General features: G+C 40.9%; 1 pseudogene; it reads left to right on the top strand.

Moving 5' to 3' along the window:
- Positions 1-287: 287 nt before the first annotated feature.
- LOC116080328 lies at positions 288-587 on the top strand (annotated as a pseudogene).
- Positions 588-14,619: the final 14,032 nt, after the last annotated feature.

The raw sequence follows: 14,619 nt of genomic DNA, 5'->3' as shown, positions 1-14,619 counted from the left end.
CCCACCTGGAGGCACATCAAGAGGAGGCCCTTCTCCCACTGGAAAGAGTTCATGGTGGAGAAAAGTTGACACACCACAACAGATGGCTTGGGCCGACAAGATGACTCAGCAAGTAATGCTGTCATTTGCTGCCAAGCCTGATGATGACCGGAGTTTGGTTTCTAGAGTCCACACAACGGGAGAGAACCAACTCCCATGCTTGCCATGGCATCGTCTCCACGGATAAATAAATACTTTTTTAAAATTGAAAACAGGCCAGACAGAACCGACGTGTGGAAGCTGGAGGTATGCTGCAGTTCTGCCCAGGCTGAGGGAACAGACTAATTGTGGAGGAGGGGCAGCAGCATTGCCATCGCTTTGCCTGCAACACTTGCCACTACATCCGTCCATAATATCACCGGTAAGGTGACAAACTGAAAGTATCCAAAGCTAAAAGTGGATGATGTGCTTGGCGGAGCAGCTGCCTGGGAGAATGTGAACATCCCCGTGCCTACTTCATGCAGCTTCAGAACCATTCTGCAGACGAGCCAATGACCACCTTCTATAAGTGCTACAATGCTCAGTGTGTTCATCACTGGAGGGATTAAGGGCAGGACTTGCCCAGCTGCAAGCATGAATTTTGTGTACTGAAGGTCTTTGCTATATGACAGGAAGCTGACTCTTCTGTGGTGAAGGACCAGGGTGAAACATAACTCATCTGCAAGTTAGCAAATAAAGTCCTTAATGTATAGGGACGCTCAGGTCCTTGGGAGATACACAGAGGATTCTTACTTGGGTTCGGGTCCTGTTCTTTGAATATTAAGTATTCAAACTAGGAACTTGGTTTGTAACCAGTAATTTTGTTCTTGTTTTTGTTTTTTTGTTTTTGTTTTTTTGTTTTTGTTTTTTTGTTTTGTTTTGTTTTGTTTTTAGTTTTCCAAGACAGGTTTTTCTGTGTAGTCCTTGCTATGTAGATCAACTTGACCCTGAACTCAGAGATCCACCTTCCTCTGCCTCCAGAGTGTTGGGGTTAAAGGTGTGTGCCAATGATAATCTTGAACCATCTAATCTTTTTGCTTTCGTCTCAAAAGTGTTAGAATTATGGGCATGTGAACTATTTTCATTTTATGAGGTTCTGGGGATTAAACTCTGAGCCTCATGCATGCTAGATAAGTATTCTGCCAACTGAGCTATATATCTCTAGCCCTTTTTGCTTTCTAGAGAAATTATGAAAAATATTTATAAAAATACTGAAAATCACTTTAAAATTCTGGAATTACATGATTCATCTTGAATGATTAATAACTAAACAAAACTATTCTGTGAGTTGGACTTTCTGGATGATTTTGATAGGAATTTAAAAGTAACCAAAAATATTTTCTATTACCAGATTTGGAGAAAGGTCTACAGTAGAGCTTATGCCCCATTTGAACCCCATCCAAAAATCTATTTCAACCTCAATAAATTTAGAAAAGTTACATATTAAGGCTATGTGAAGAATGAGCTTGTATATGGACCAACTTCTGATGAGAGTATCTCAGAGAACTCACAAGCATGAATTCCTCTACTAAACGAGAATAACCGAAAAGTTACGTATTTGTTGAAACCACTAATGGTATTGCTCTGTAAGGTGGACATATTTGTATGTGGGAAGTGCTGGTCTATTCTGTGCATCTGGACAGTTATACACATGATAAGGAATGTAGATAGTAAGAAGATCTAAAATAACAGATTCCTCCAACGAGTATCTGATGTTTTCAAAATCCTTAAATAGTGATATAGATGAATAACTCGTAAACCAAAGTTGACCTTGAAATTTTTGATCTTTGGTTACTTTCAAGCCTTTGGAACTTCGTTGGTTATCTCCTTTGAATAACTCTGTTACAAAGTAGAGCCATGCAGTTTTCTTTGAATGAAGTTGTATTGAGTATTAAAGCACTTGCATATGACAAAAATAAAAATAAAAAATTAAATTAAATAAAATTGAAAACAACTGGTGATCCGGGAAGTTGTATTTAGCAACAATGCAGCTAAAATAAATGAGCTGGGGCAAAAGAACAGAAATCAATATGCAAACTTGATGACTCCATTATGGAATTCGTACAGAGATTTGGACTCTTCAGTCTGGTCTTAATCAGGGTTACTATAGCTGTGATGAAGCACCATGTTCAAAAGCTAGTTGAGAGGAAAGGGTTTATTTGGCTTATACTTCTGCATTGTGGTCCATCACTGTAGGAAGTCAAACAGGACTGGAACCTGGAGGCAGGGGCTGGTGCAGATGCCATGTGGCTGCTGCTTACCAGCTTGTTCCCCATAGCTTATTCAACCTAATTTCTTATAAAACTCCAGACCTCCACACCAGAAATAGTACCACCCACAATGGCTGGGCCCTCCCACATCAATAAGTAATTTAAAAAATGTCCTGCAGCCAGATCTTATAAGGGCTTTTTCTCAATTGAGGTGAAATTTTCTCTTTTCAGGTGACTTTAGCTTATGTCAAGTTGATATAAAACTAATCAAGCCAGGTCCTTAGACCAAACAATGATAAGTTCTCCTTCTAAACATGTGTACTAGCAGAAACTGTTCAGTCACTCAGTGCCTTTGTTTTCTATATCAGTAACTAACAATAACAAGGAAGTGAACGTGGTGACCCTAGATTCCTAAAAGCTCTGGCTTTCATTCAAAGGGAACTTGATTTCCTTTTCCTTTAAAGCTTATCTAGCAGGCTGTGCAAGGCTGAAAAACAGCACCAGGAGATGCAAGCAGGGGTGTAGCAAGCAGATGTCTCTGGAGCTCAAGAGATGGGTCAGCAGTTAAGAGCAGTCCTGCTCTTCCAGAAGACCTAAGGGTAATTCCCAACTCTGGCTCCTTTAGCTCACAGCTGCCCATAGCTCCAGATCTGGGGAGGATCCGATACCATCTCTGGCCTCCACAGGCACTTGCATTCATATACACATACCTACGTGTATACACACACACACACACACACACACACACACACACACACACACACACTCACACACACTCACACACACTCACAAATAAATTTGAAAAAAAAGAGACTTTATCTCAAAAAAAAAAGATCTGGATTAGTGAAAAGCCTATAATACCTTTACTATTGCAAAAATATCTATACTTTATTTTATTAATTCAGAAACATTAAAACTATCATCATACTTTCAGATAAATTCAAGACATGGTTACTGTAGTCTGTATAGATAAGAATAAATAAATAAATACCCATGTCAGCAATTGATGGGAAGCAAACCCACACCATATTGGATGCCATGGCCTAAGGGCAAACAGAATACCTGTCACTTAACTCCCATTTTTTTACTGTTGCTTAAAAATTCAGACTTCAAGAGAAGATCAAAACCTTGATTTTTGTTATTTTTTTTCAGGTTTTGTAAACACTGCTTAGTTTAAACAAGTGAACTATGACCTTGTCTCTATAGTTTGTGGCCTCCCTTTGGTTTTACCTCCCTCTCCTTAGTATAAGAAGAAGTGGAGCCCTACTGGCTTCTACTGGTTCTACATTGTCACCATAAGCATGACTTCTCTCTGTGACTCTGGCTTTCAGGATCCAAAAAATTTTGGTTGTTACCAACTTGCTGTTCAAGGACAAATGGAGGGATTTTGAATATCAAGCTGTAAGACAGGTGTGTATTCCCAATAAGGGCAGCAGCACTTCCTATGGTCCAAGTTAGGGGTGTCTATGAGAGTAAGGGAGAGCTTGTTCTAGAGTTCCTAGTTGCTGAAACTAGAGAATAGTTTAGAATTACAACTAAGACCTTCAATAAAGTCATGGGCCCAGGATTCCGATGCCAGCAATGAAGGTTCCGTGATAATTCTCTCTAGGCCTTATATTGCCCACTCTCCTGCAACATCTTCTTTTTTTTTCTTCTAAGTTTTATTGCATTATGATGAGAAAAGTTACATAATTTCAATTTATCAGAATTTGTTAACATTTAAAAACATATTTTAAGTAAATAGAATTAACTCACATTCTTGTTTCCCTTTTGTACACCAACTCCTCTAAGAGACCCCCTTCAATACCTATAATATCTTTTTTGTCATATTCTATAAAAATTATAAAATATTATAACATTAAAAATGAGTATTATAAAAGTTGTTTGATATAAAACAACAATCAATTTAACAGTCTTATGTGGATGCTTGTCTACAGCAATACTGAAAATACATACGTTTTTCTCAATATAAATTTTAAATAACTAACATTAATTGTATATTTCAAAATAATATATCACTACTAGTATTTTCCTAAATGAACATAAATATATAAAGTCTTTTTATTTGTTTGTTTGTTTTATATTTAGTAGAGCTTAAAATCTTGACTCTTGCTGTGGTACAAGCCCAAAATAAGAGCAATTTTTAGACATTGGAGTTCATTGTAATAAGGCTGTACTTCAATGACCCTCACATCACCAAAGGATTTTACCTCCATCTTAGCTAAGCTGAGAGTTGATAGTTCCGCTGCACCAAGAAGTGAATTGTAAGCTCGATTTTTGGCTACAGACTTCCTGCTATGGTCAAAGCTATTTGACTTGAGTGAGTGACTTCATTCTCAGCCCACAGAGAACAGGTTACATTCATTTAAGAAATGGTGTGTGTATTAAGATGGTCTATGCATAGTCATTCACCAACTGTTTCAGTGAACAATGGTTCTGCTTGGAGGGTGGCACAGACATTAGGTGAGGGAAAGAATTTGGTTCATTGGCTGTGATAATTTGGAAAAGCATTCATCTCAGAGAAAGAGTAACTTATAAAGTCCTCTTCTTCAAACTTGATGCAATAGTTACAAACGTCAAGCAAAGCACTCAGTCTCACTCTTTGTTGTTCTCTTACATTTCTTTTGGGTATATAAATACTTTTGAAATATGTAAGCTGTTCTGAAAACCAGAGTATAGTGTAAAAACATGAAATAAACAATACTACTAATAGACTGAGATAGGAGAAGCAAGATTTCAAGACCCTAATGTTGTACACAGCAAGACACTGTCACAAACAAACAAGCTGACAGTGTATATAGATTGTACAATGTTGGACCTATTTCTCCAATTACCAAATTAGAGAGACCATTGGATGACAGTCAACAAATTTCTAATTCCTCACATTTTTGGATTTCAATTGATTAGGATATATTGGTAATATTAATTTTCATATTAAGATATTAAGAAAAAGTAATGGTTACTTCCTGTTATTTTTGTTGTAAGAGATGGAATTAGGTTTGTGTGGATTTGTTGAAAGATTACTTTCTTGCTTCTTCTAGGGTGTAGTTTTGCTCCTTATGTTGATGTTTTCCATCTATTATGCTTTGTAAAGCTGGATTGTGGAAAGATATTGTGTAAATTTTGTTTTGTCATGGAATATCTTGTTTTCTCCGCCTATGGTAATTGAGAGTTTTGCTGGGTATAGTAGTCTGGGCTGGCATTTGTGTTATTGTAGGGTCTGTATGACATCTGTCCAGGATCTTCTAGCTTTCATAGTCTCTGGTGAGAAGTCTAGTATAATTCTGCTTTTATATGTTACCTGACCTTTTTCCCTTACTGCTTTTAAAATTCTTTCTTTGTTTAGTGCATTTGGTGTTTTTATTATTATGTGACGGGAGGAATTTCTTTTCTGGTCAAGTCTATTCGGAGTTCTATAGGCTTCTTGTATGTTCATAGGCACCTCTTTCTTTAGGTTAGGGAAATTTTCTTCCATAATTTTGTTGAAGATATTTACTGGCCCATTACATTGAGAGTCTTCACTCTCTTCTATACCTAGTATCCTTAGGTTTGGTCTTCTCATTGCATCCTGGATTTCCTGGATTTCCTGGATGTTCTGGGTTAGAAGCTTTTTGCTTTTTGCATTTTCTTTGACTGTTGTGTCAATGTTTTCTATAGTATCTTCTGCCCCTGAGATTCTCTCTTCTATCTCTTGTATTCTGTTGGTGATGCTTGCATCTACGACTCCTGATTTCTTTCCTAGGTTTTCTATCTCCAGGGTTGTCTCTCTTTCTAATTTCTTTATTGTTTCTATTTCCATTTTTAGATTCTGGATAGTTTTGCTCATTTCCTTCACCTGTTTGATTGTGTTTTCCTGTAGTTCTTTAAGGAATTTTTGTGTTTCCTCTTGAAGGGCTTCTAGCTGTTTACCTGTGTCCTCCTGTATTTCTTTGAGGGTGCTTTTTATATCTTTCTTAAAGTCCTGTATCATCATCATGATAAGTGATTTTATATCTGAATCTTGCTTTTCTGGTGTGATGGTGTGTCCAGGAGTTGGGTTCTGATGATGCCAAGTAACCTTGGTTTGTGTTGTTAATTTTCTAATGCTTGCCCCTCCCCACCCCACCATCTGGTTATCTCTAGTGCTACCTACCCTTGCTAAATCTGACTGGAGCCTGTCCTCCTTGTGATCATGGTTGTGTCATAATTCCTCAGAGTCAAGCTGTCTCTGTGATCCTGGGATTCTGGGATCCTATGATCCTGGGTTTGTTGGAGGACCTGGGAGTGGAGCTTCCTCTGAGTGTTTCAGGGCTGGCTGTGGCAGAGCTTGTGCCCAAGGTCTGCTCAGGGCACCAGCTCAGACAGACAGGAAGGAACCTGAGCTGCTGGGCTGGTGGAGTTCCTGTGTGCCTGCTCCCGCTGGTCCCAGTTACTCCTAGTGTTGGGACAGATGTTGTGTCCTCCTCACCTCTGATCCTGGGCATGCTAGAGTGCCTGGGAGTGGAGCTTCCTCTGGGTGTTTTGGAACTGGCTTCAGAACCTGCAATGTCTTCTTTAACCTAGTATGTGTATGTTGCTTTGCTCTGAGAAAAAGAAAGCCCCAAGGGGGGGGGGGGAGTCTATCACAGCAGGGAGTCTTGGCAAAAGGCAGACATGGGGGCTAGAACAGGAAGCTGAGCACCCTCATCTTGAGGGCAAGCACAAAAGCAGAGAGAGTGAACTGGAAGTGGCTTGAGGGTTTAAATTCTCAAATTACACCTCCAGTGATACACTTCCTCCAGCAAGGCTCTGTACCACCTAACCCTCCCCCAAACAACTCCCTGAACTGGGACCAAGTGTTCAAATATCTGAGCCTCTGGGAGACATTTTCCTTCAAACTGGGACAGCATGCTTCCCACCCTCCCATATACCCAGGCAATTACAGCAATCCTCCTGGTTTTCATCTCTGTCACCTAATTCCCATAGCTTCATGTGCATGTGCGTGTGCATGTGTGTGTGTGTGTGTGTGTGTGTGTGTGTGTGTGTGTGTGTGTATGTGTGTGTGTGTGTCTTTATTTATTCATATTATTGGAATTCTCCATTATCAACACCTCTGACTACAAAATATGTCTGATTGATACCAATGCTCTTAGCATGGCACCAGTACATGACAATCTGGTTACATAAGATACCACATGAAAATGCACCGAACAGTATTCAATGCACAGTAGTTTATTATCATTTGTCTTCCCTTTTGAGTAATTGGAAAGATAAATGGTTTTGTGTATAAACAGATATGTGGACTGGCCTATAGAAGAAGAAAGTTTTGTCTGTCCTTGGAGCACCCAAATAAGACCAAACTGTATGCCTTTAGGAATATAATACTTCGTCTGTACATGTGTAGGGAGTACTTGAGACAATACAACTATGGTGGTTTGAATACACTTGACTCGGAGAGTAGCACTATTTGGAAGTGTGGCCTTGTTAGAGTAAGTGTGTCACTGTGGGCATGAGCTTTAATACCCTCATCCTAGCTGCCTGGAAGCCAGTCTTCTCTTGTTTGCCTTTGGAACAAGATGTAGAACCCTCAGATCTTCTATTGCCATGCCTGCCAGGACATTGCCTTGCTTCCTCTATGATGATAATGGACTGAACCTCTGAACCTGTAAGCCAGGCCCAATTAAATGTTGTCCTTTTAAGAGTTGCCTTGGTCATGGTGTCTCTTCACAGCAGTAAAACCCTAACTAAGACAGCAACAAGGACCATTGTCATTTCACATAACTAGCTGCTGCTTCTTAGGACAGACCAATGGAGAACATGAAGTATCTCTACAGTTCTAGGCCCTCAACTTCAGAGACTTCTATGGCAGGGACTTCTCCATATCTATCTGCCAAAATGAAGAAACATACTCCAAATGAGCTACTGCCCAAGAAGCCAGACTCAGATTTCAGAGAAGTATCCATCCTTCCCAAAGAATTCACATTCAAAGCTTCTCTGTAGATCAACCGAGCACCGATATTTTTTATACAATAAAGCTATGGTCACTTTCCATGTAGTAACAGAAATGCTAGACAGTGGTTATGCATGATGTCACTTTGACCTTGCTACCACTGCAAGGAAAAATGGCATCATTATTTCACAGATTAAACCATAATAAATTACTTACTCAACAATTATGTCTAAGAAACAATCCAACTTGTATCTGGACCCAGATCATCTTACTCCAAAACTTTAGTATTTACCATTTTAGTGATAGGGTTTAAGTGTATAGCCCAAATTTCAGGGACTGGAACACCCAAGTAAGACATAATTTCTAAGGTCATATGCTAATGGTACCTCGGAAGTAAGACCTCAGGAGGTGAGACTGGGAGGTGACTGGGTCCTCAAGGCCCTCACTCAGGGGTAATTTTACTTGTGGTTTGTTATGCTAATGGACTATGGAGAATAGCTTTATGATGGAAGCAAGAATTGTCTAGAAATCTTGCAATGACTCATGGTATGATGTCCTGGACACCCTGAGGCTCAACAGAACATCTCCATCAGCAGGAAGGTCTTACTAAATGATGCATCAACAGAACACTGGACTTCCAGAACAGGCAACTACATAACCCTCTCTTCTTCATAAATTTCCCAATCTATGGTATTAAATTTTAGCAAAGAAAATGTATAAAGAAACTTGTGCAGTTATTTCTATCTCTATATTCTATTTCACAAGTATAAACAGAGCTCCCATCACTGTGCTCTTACTAGACTGATAGATTGCAACATATCCTGATGCCTTTTCTATGTAATCTCTCCTCTCCCAACTTGTTTCCTATCCCAAGATAGCCTGGAGCTGCTGGCCCTCCTGCCTCCTCCGCCTCTCAAGTGCAGGGGCTATGTGCGTGCACCCGGTTCACAGTATACTCTTTTGAAACACAGTCGTACACAAAAGTCCCCTCATTTATTTTTCATCGTGAACCACCCTTGAGTTAGAAAATACTATGAAGAAAATCACACAAGCTCTGTCTCTGTGTAGCCAAATTGTCATGAAATTGGGATTAGTGACAGAGGCAAGAAGGAAGCCCCAGATTTGGGGGTTAGGTTATAACAGCTTATTTATTCATAAGTAGCAATAAGCAAATAAATAGTGAATTGGGATCACACTCATACACACACACACACACACACACACACACACACACACACCACTAACCTCCAATCTGTCCGATATCATAGCTTGGCCCAATGGTGGTGTGTTAGGTAAGGTCCACAACGTGTCCTTCTTCTTCTTCTCAGATCTCGCTGGAGCTGGGTCAAAAAAACAAAGGGCATCAAGAAAACAAACAATTAAAAATGAGGTACAGATCTAAATAAAGAATTCTCAAAAGGGGAAACAAATGGCGTTTTTTAAAAAATGCTCTGCATCCTTAGTCATCAGGTAAATACAAATCAAGGTCTCTGATATTTCATCTTACACCAGTCAGAATAGTCAAGATCAATAAAATAAATGACAGCTCATGTTGGCAAAGATGTGTAAGCATTTGTTGCTGATAAGAGTACAAATTTGTAAGCCAGTGTGGAGTCTCCTCAGGAAGATAGGAATCAATCTACCACAAGATGCAGCTGTACCACTCTTGGACATATACCCAAAGGGTGGTTCATCATACCACAGAGACATTTGATCAATCATATTTATTGCTGCTCTATTCATAATAGTTGGAAATTTAAAAACAGCCTAGATGTCCATCTCCAGATGAATGGGTAAAGAAAGTATGGTTCATTTACATAATGCAATACTACTCAGTCATTAAAAAATGAAATCATGAAATTTTAAGATAAATGGATGGAACTAGAGGAAAACAATCATCTTGAGTGAGGTAATCCAGTCCCAGAAAGACAAATATGATATGTATTCGCTAATATGTTCACTTATTTTTCATTGTGAACCACCTTTGAGTGAGAAAATACTGTGAAGAAAAACAGTTTGCTATTGAATCTTCAATAAGCAAGCTACAATCCATATCACCAGAAGTAAGATATACAGTAAAGAACTAGAGGGAAGAGATGGATCTCCATAGAAGGAGAGATGGTGTGGCTATGGATGGATGAAGTGAGGAGACTGCAATGGGAAGAGGATGGGAAGGAAAGTAGGAGGTGACAGAGGGAATATGGGGAGGAGCAACTAAAGCTAAGGGGTCATACGGCATTATTGCCTACTGATTCTCACAAGGAAGCTGCATCATCAGACAGGGTATCTCCAGAGTTAGATATAGAAATTAGGCACTATTGTTACTGCAAACATAGAATTCTCAGAGCAGTCCCACACAAGGCAGAATTGCTTTACATACTAGAGAGTAGTTGAAAGGCTTCCTGCACTAATGTTTGTGTTATAAGCTAGACCATTCTCAGGAGCTGCTAGATTGGGACCTCCTGATGCTTGCCTGCTCTCGACCCAGAGAATTAGCTTGGGGCTGCCAAGATAGCCCAGCAAGGGAAGAGCACCACTGTTCTTCTGAAGGAACCATTTGCACCTGGCTGTTTGATCTTACTGATTTCGATCTGGCCGCTACCTGCCTACATGACTTCTGTCATTCACCCTGTTTTCTGTATACTATATAAGCCTGATTCTTACTTTGTGCAAATACACTTAGATTTAGCACTTCTCTGTGTCGTCTCTGTCATTCTCGCCGAATTTTTTGCCCACCTGACCAGACCTCTACTCATCCCGCGGAACAAGGGATTCCCGCAGCAAACCCAGTCTGTGGCAGTTGTACAAAGCCTGTGGGAATCACCAACCAATTTATCTGGTTGGATTTAAGGCCCACTTCATGAGCTGGGTCTCATCCACAGCACTGTTTATGTGGCTAAGAATCTGAGACCAGATAGGCCAGGGATCCAGAGGAAAACCAAACACTACTGTTCTGCCAAAAGAATGAAAAAAATAAATTGACCCAACAACACTCTGCTATACTCATGGACCAGTGCCTTGCTCAGCCATCATCAGAGAAGTTTTCTCCTTCAGCAGATGGGAACAAACACAGAGCAGAGATCCACAACCAAACAGTGTGCAGAGAGTGAAAAACCTTGGAACATTCAGTCCTAAGTGGGGTGTCTCCACCAAATCCATCCCTTCAGGGCTCAGGAAACCCTGTAGAAGGGGAGGTAAGAATCAGAGGGGAGACACCAAGGGAACAAATTCCCCTAAGCACAGTAGACCAGTGCACACACAAACTCACAGCCTGTGGTGGCATACACAGGTCTGAACCAGACGGGGTTCCTGCAATGAAAGAAGAATTGGACACAAGCCCTTACCCCTAGCCCAGAAGCTATCTGCAACTGATAACTACTGACAAATGAAAATTTAGTTTTCCTAAACAGAGTCTCACTAGTGACCAAGCCATTTTTAAGTGCAGGATCCATGCCCAGCCAACACAGAATTAACTCAACAGCATCTTTGAAGGGTCCTTGTCTCAAAATGTTTTGTCAACGCTTTTTTTTTTTACCTTAAAGATCTTTTGTGTATATACTATGGCTTCTTGTTTTGTGTTTTTATGAGACTGCTATGTGTACAAACGTATGTTCTGTGTCTGTATAGTTTTGGGGGGGCCTTCTCATTGACTCTTCTGATTTTTTTTCATCCTATTCTAGTTGTTCTATCATATTATTTCACCGTTATTCTTTAGAAGCCTGTTTTCTAAGGAGAGACAGAGAAGGTGGGGATTCAGATGAAGGGGTGGGAGAATCTTGAAACAAATGGGGGAGGAGAAACCATCGCTGTGTGAAAAAAATTTTTTTTCAATAAAAGAAAAATGGGGAGAGGGAAGAACAGCAACTAAGACTATCACAAAGAACATTTTAATGAAACAGTATCCAAAACCCAGTTCATGATAAAAGAAAGCATTAACAGATTAGTGCAATTGAATTAGTACTCACTATCTATTCAATATGGGGAGGGTGATACAGATATCTCCATAAGAAAAGGTTAGAGGTTTGGTTTGGTTTGGTTTGGTTTGGTTTGGTTTGGTTTGGTTTAGTTTGGTTTGGTTTGGTGTAGGCTCTGTATCGGAGGAAAGTTAAGTCCACAAACTGACTGGATGTTCCTCTCTGCCTGCCTACCCCATGGCATTGAATGAATGCAACCACATGTCTCAGAATCACGCCTCATCCCTCTCCCAAAGGTTCAGATCAAAAGCCACCTTTATGAGGTGACAGGACAGAAACATGTCTGCATTATTTCTTGTGAGGCACATGCATATGGTTTCTGTTTAAGTAAACGTGCCTTCTGCCCTTATGAAAACAGAGCTGCAAGAAGGGCTCATCCAAGCCCTGGGAGGATTTCATTCCCCAGGAGCATCTGGAAAGCATCAGACAAGGAGAGGGAAAGGCCACTGTGCCAGGGCAGCCTTCCTGCCCGGGGCCTTAGCCTTGTTGCCACATCAGCCTTCCCTAACCTTGCACAGAACTCCCCCATTCACTTCCATTTTTTTCTGCCTCTTCCTCCCAGCTCCTAGCCAAATGAGAAAGAATGCTGAATGTCCTCCACCTAGGCTCAGATGGTCAGCTGAAACAAACTCAGAACCTAACAAGCTCAGGACAAAAGAGCCAACACAGCTGGATGCACATTGTCACCTTCCAACCATCCAAATCCCAAACTAAGTTTGTGAGAAGAAATGAGAGACCATATAAATAGCACAGGACCATATAAGATCACTGTTCTGAGGATTTACAGAATAAACACATCTTCCTCAGAAATTCACTCTACTCAGTGGGTCAGTAAATCATCCAAGAACCATACTGCCCTTGGCTTCATACCTCTCTGTTTCATCATGAGATGGTGTCTCTGCTATAAACTCAGCTGGGTAGCCTGCTACCGAAGGGTTGGCTTCACATCCATTGCCACCCTGCTCTTTAGCCTCCCTGTGCCCCTGGCCATGGGCTGTTTGAGAACCAAAGGTCAGGCCAGAGAAGAAATGATTCATCAGGCTCATGGCTGTGCCAAGAGCCACTCACTTGCTTATCAGGATGACTGCCATGAGGTAACCACAGGAAGTCCAGAAAGTTGTAAAATCATAGTCTTACTTATTTGTGCTTGGAAGGGTGTAAGATGCCTCCATCAATGTTTGGTTGCAAGTTTCTCCTCAGAGCTCAATCTGTCCTTTCAACATTAGGGCCACTCTTTGTGAAGGTAAACCTTGAGATGGGGATTCCTGAATGTAAAAGTTCATCCCCTTCAAATGAAGAGGGCATCTCTACTAGACTAAGGCACGATAGACCCTTTAGTGTTAAACAAATTCGTGACAAATGGAACTGCTGATCCTCCTGGAGTAAGCAAAGCAGATGACTCACAGACATGCAAAAAGAGCATGTGTGTGTGAATCAGAGCCCAGAACCTAGGTCTGGATAGTTTTCTCCTTTGTGAGTTCTACATAAACCTACAGGATGGCTCCTAATGGGCAAGGGTCATAGCTAACCCAACAATAGCCTCAGGGCTGTGAGGATAGCTCAGTGGTACTGGCATGCATTTAGCATGCTCGGTAGAGCCTGGCTTCAATCTCCAGAACCCACTACTAATTTTTTATGTGGTTAGTAATGTAAGACTCTGACGAGACTTAGCTTACCGGGACCCCTCAGTGAACCATGTGGAGCGGGGGATCGAGGCAAAAGCAAGAGGAATCTATTGTTCCAGCTTTCTGGGGTTGTCATCCTGCACTGGAAGGAGAGGCAGCTGCCCTGTGCAGTCAGTTTCACAAGTTTTTATACAGTTTTCAGAGCAGCAGCCATTAGGCACAATGTGATTGGCGGAACAGTGTGACCTTTGAACTGATTAGTCTTTAGGGAATGAGGCGGCAAGGACTTCCTTTGTCTGTAGGTGGCCAGAGGGTGTTCCACCCTGCAGAATGTGTCTTCATGTTCTGGGCCTCCCCCACCAGCAGGTGGCTGGTGGTCAGTGTCAGCCTCTCCCTTCCGGAGGGGAGGGGTGCCTAAGTGCTCCATGACCTTTCTCTTCCAGGAGAGGGGTCTGGTGGATTTTCCAGAGGTCCTGAACTGTCTTCTTCAGTAAATATTTAATAAGTATTCATTCCTGTGTGGGTGGGTTCAGACTCAGGAAGTTCTGCTGGGTCTTCCTGTGGAAGCCTGCTATGGAAAAGACTTCAGACCCTCAAAGGGACAAAATAATGCTCAGATTAGCCAGGGGAACCGTTTTACCCGCTTAGGTTCCCATCTATAATATGAAGTCACGTGACTAACCTATGTCTAATGTCAGCTGACACATTTTAAATCTAGACTCTGAAAATCAAATCAACCACACTTGATTTCCAGAGTAAGTTCCAGGCTAGCAAGGAACGTTCCCTCTGTGAAAGCTTCTTGGGAAAGGACAAGAAAATGCATCTTGGCAGCTAACTTCCAGCAAGGTGTTCTTTATTTTTTATTTTATTTATTTATTTTATTT

Source organism: Mastomys coucha, unplaced genomic scaffold (assembly GCF_008632895.1).
Source record: "Mastomys coucha isolate ucsf_1 unplaced genomic scaffold, UCSF_Mcou_1 pScaffold6, whole genome shotgun sequence".
NCBI lineage: Eukaryota > Metazoa > Chordata > Mammalia > Rodentia > Muridae > Mastomys > Mastomys coucha.
The sequence above is the reverse complement of the archived record's forward strand: the minus strand, read 5'-3'. Positions and strand labels throughout refer to the sequence as shown.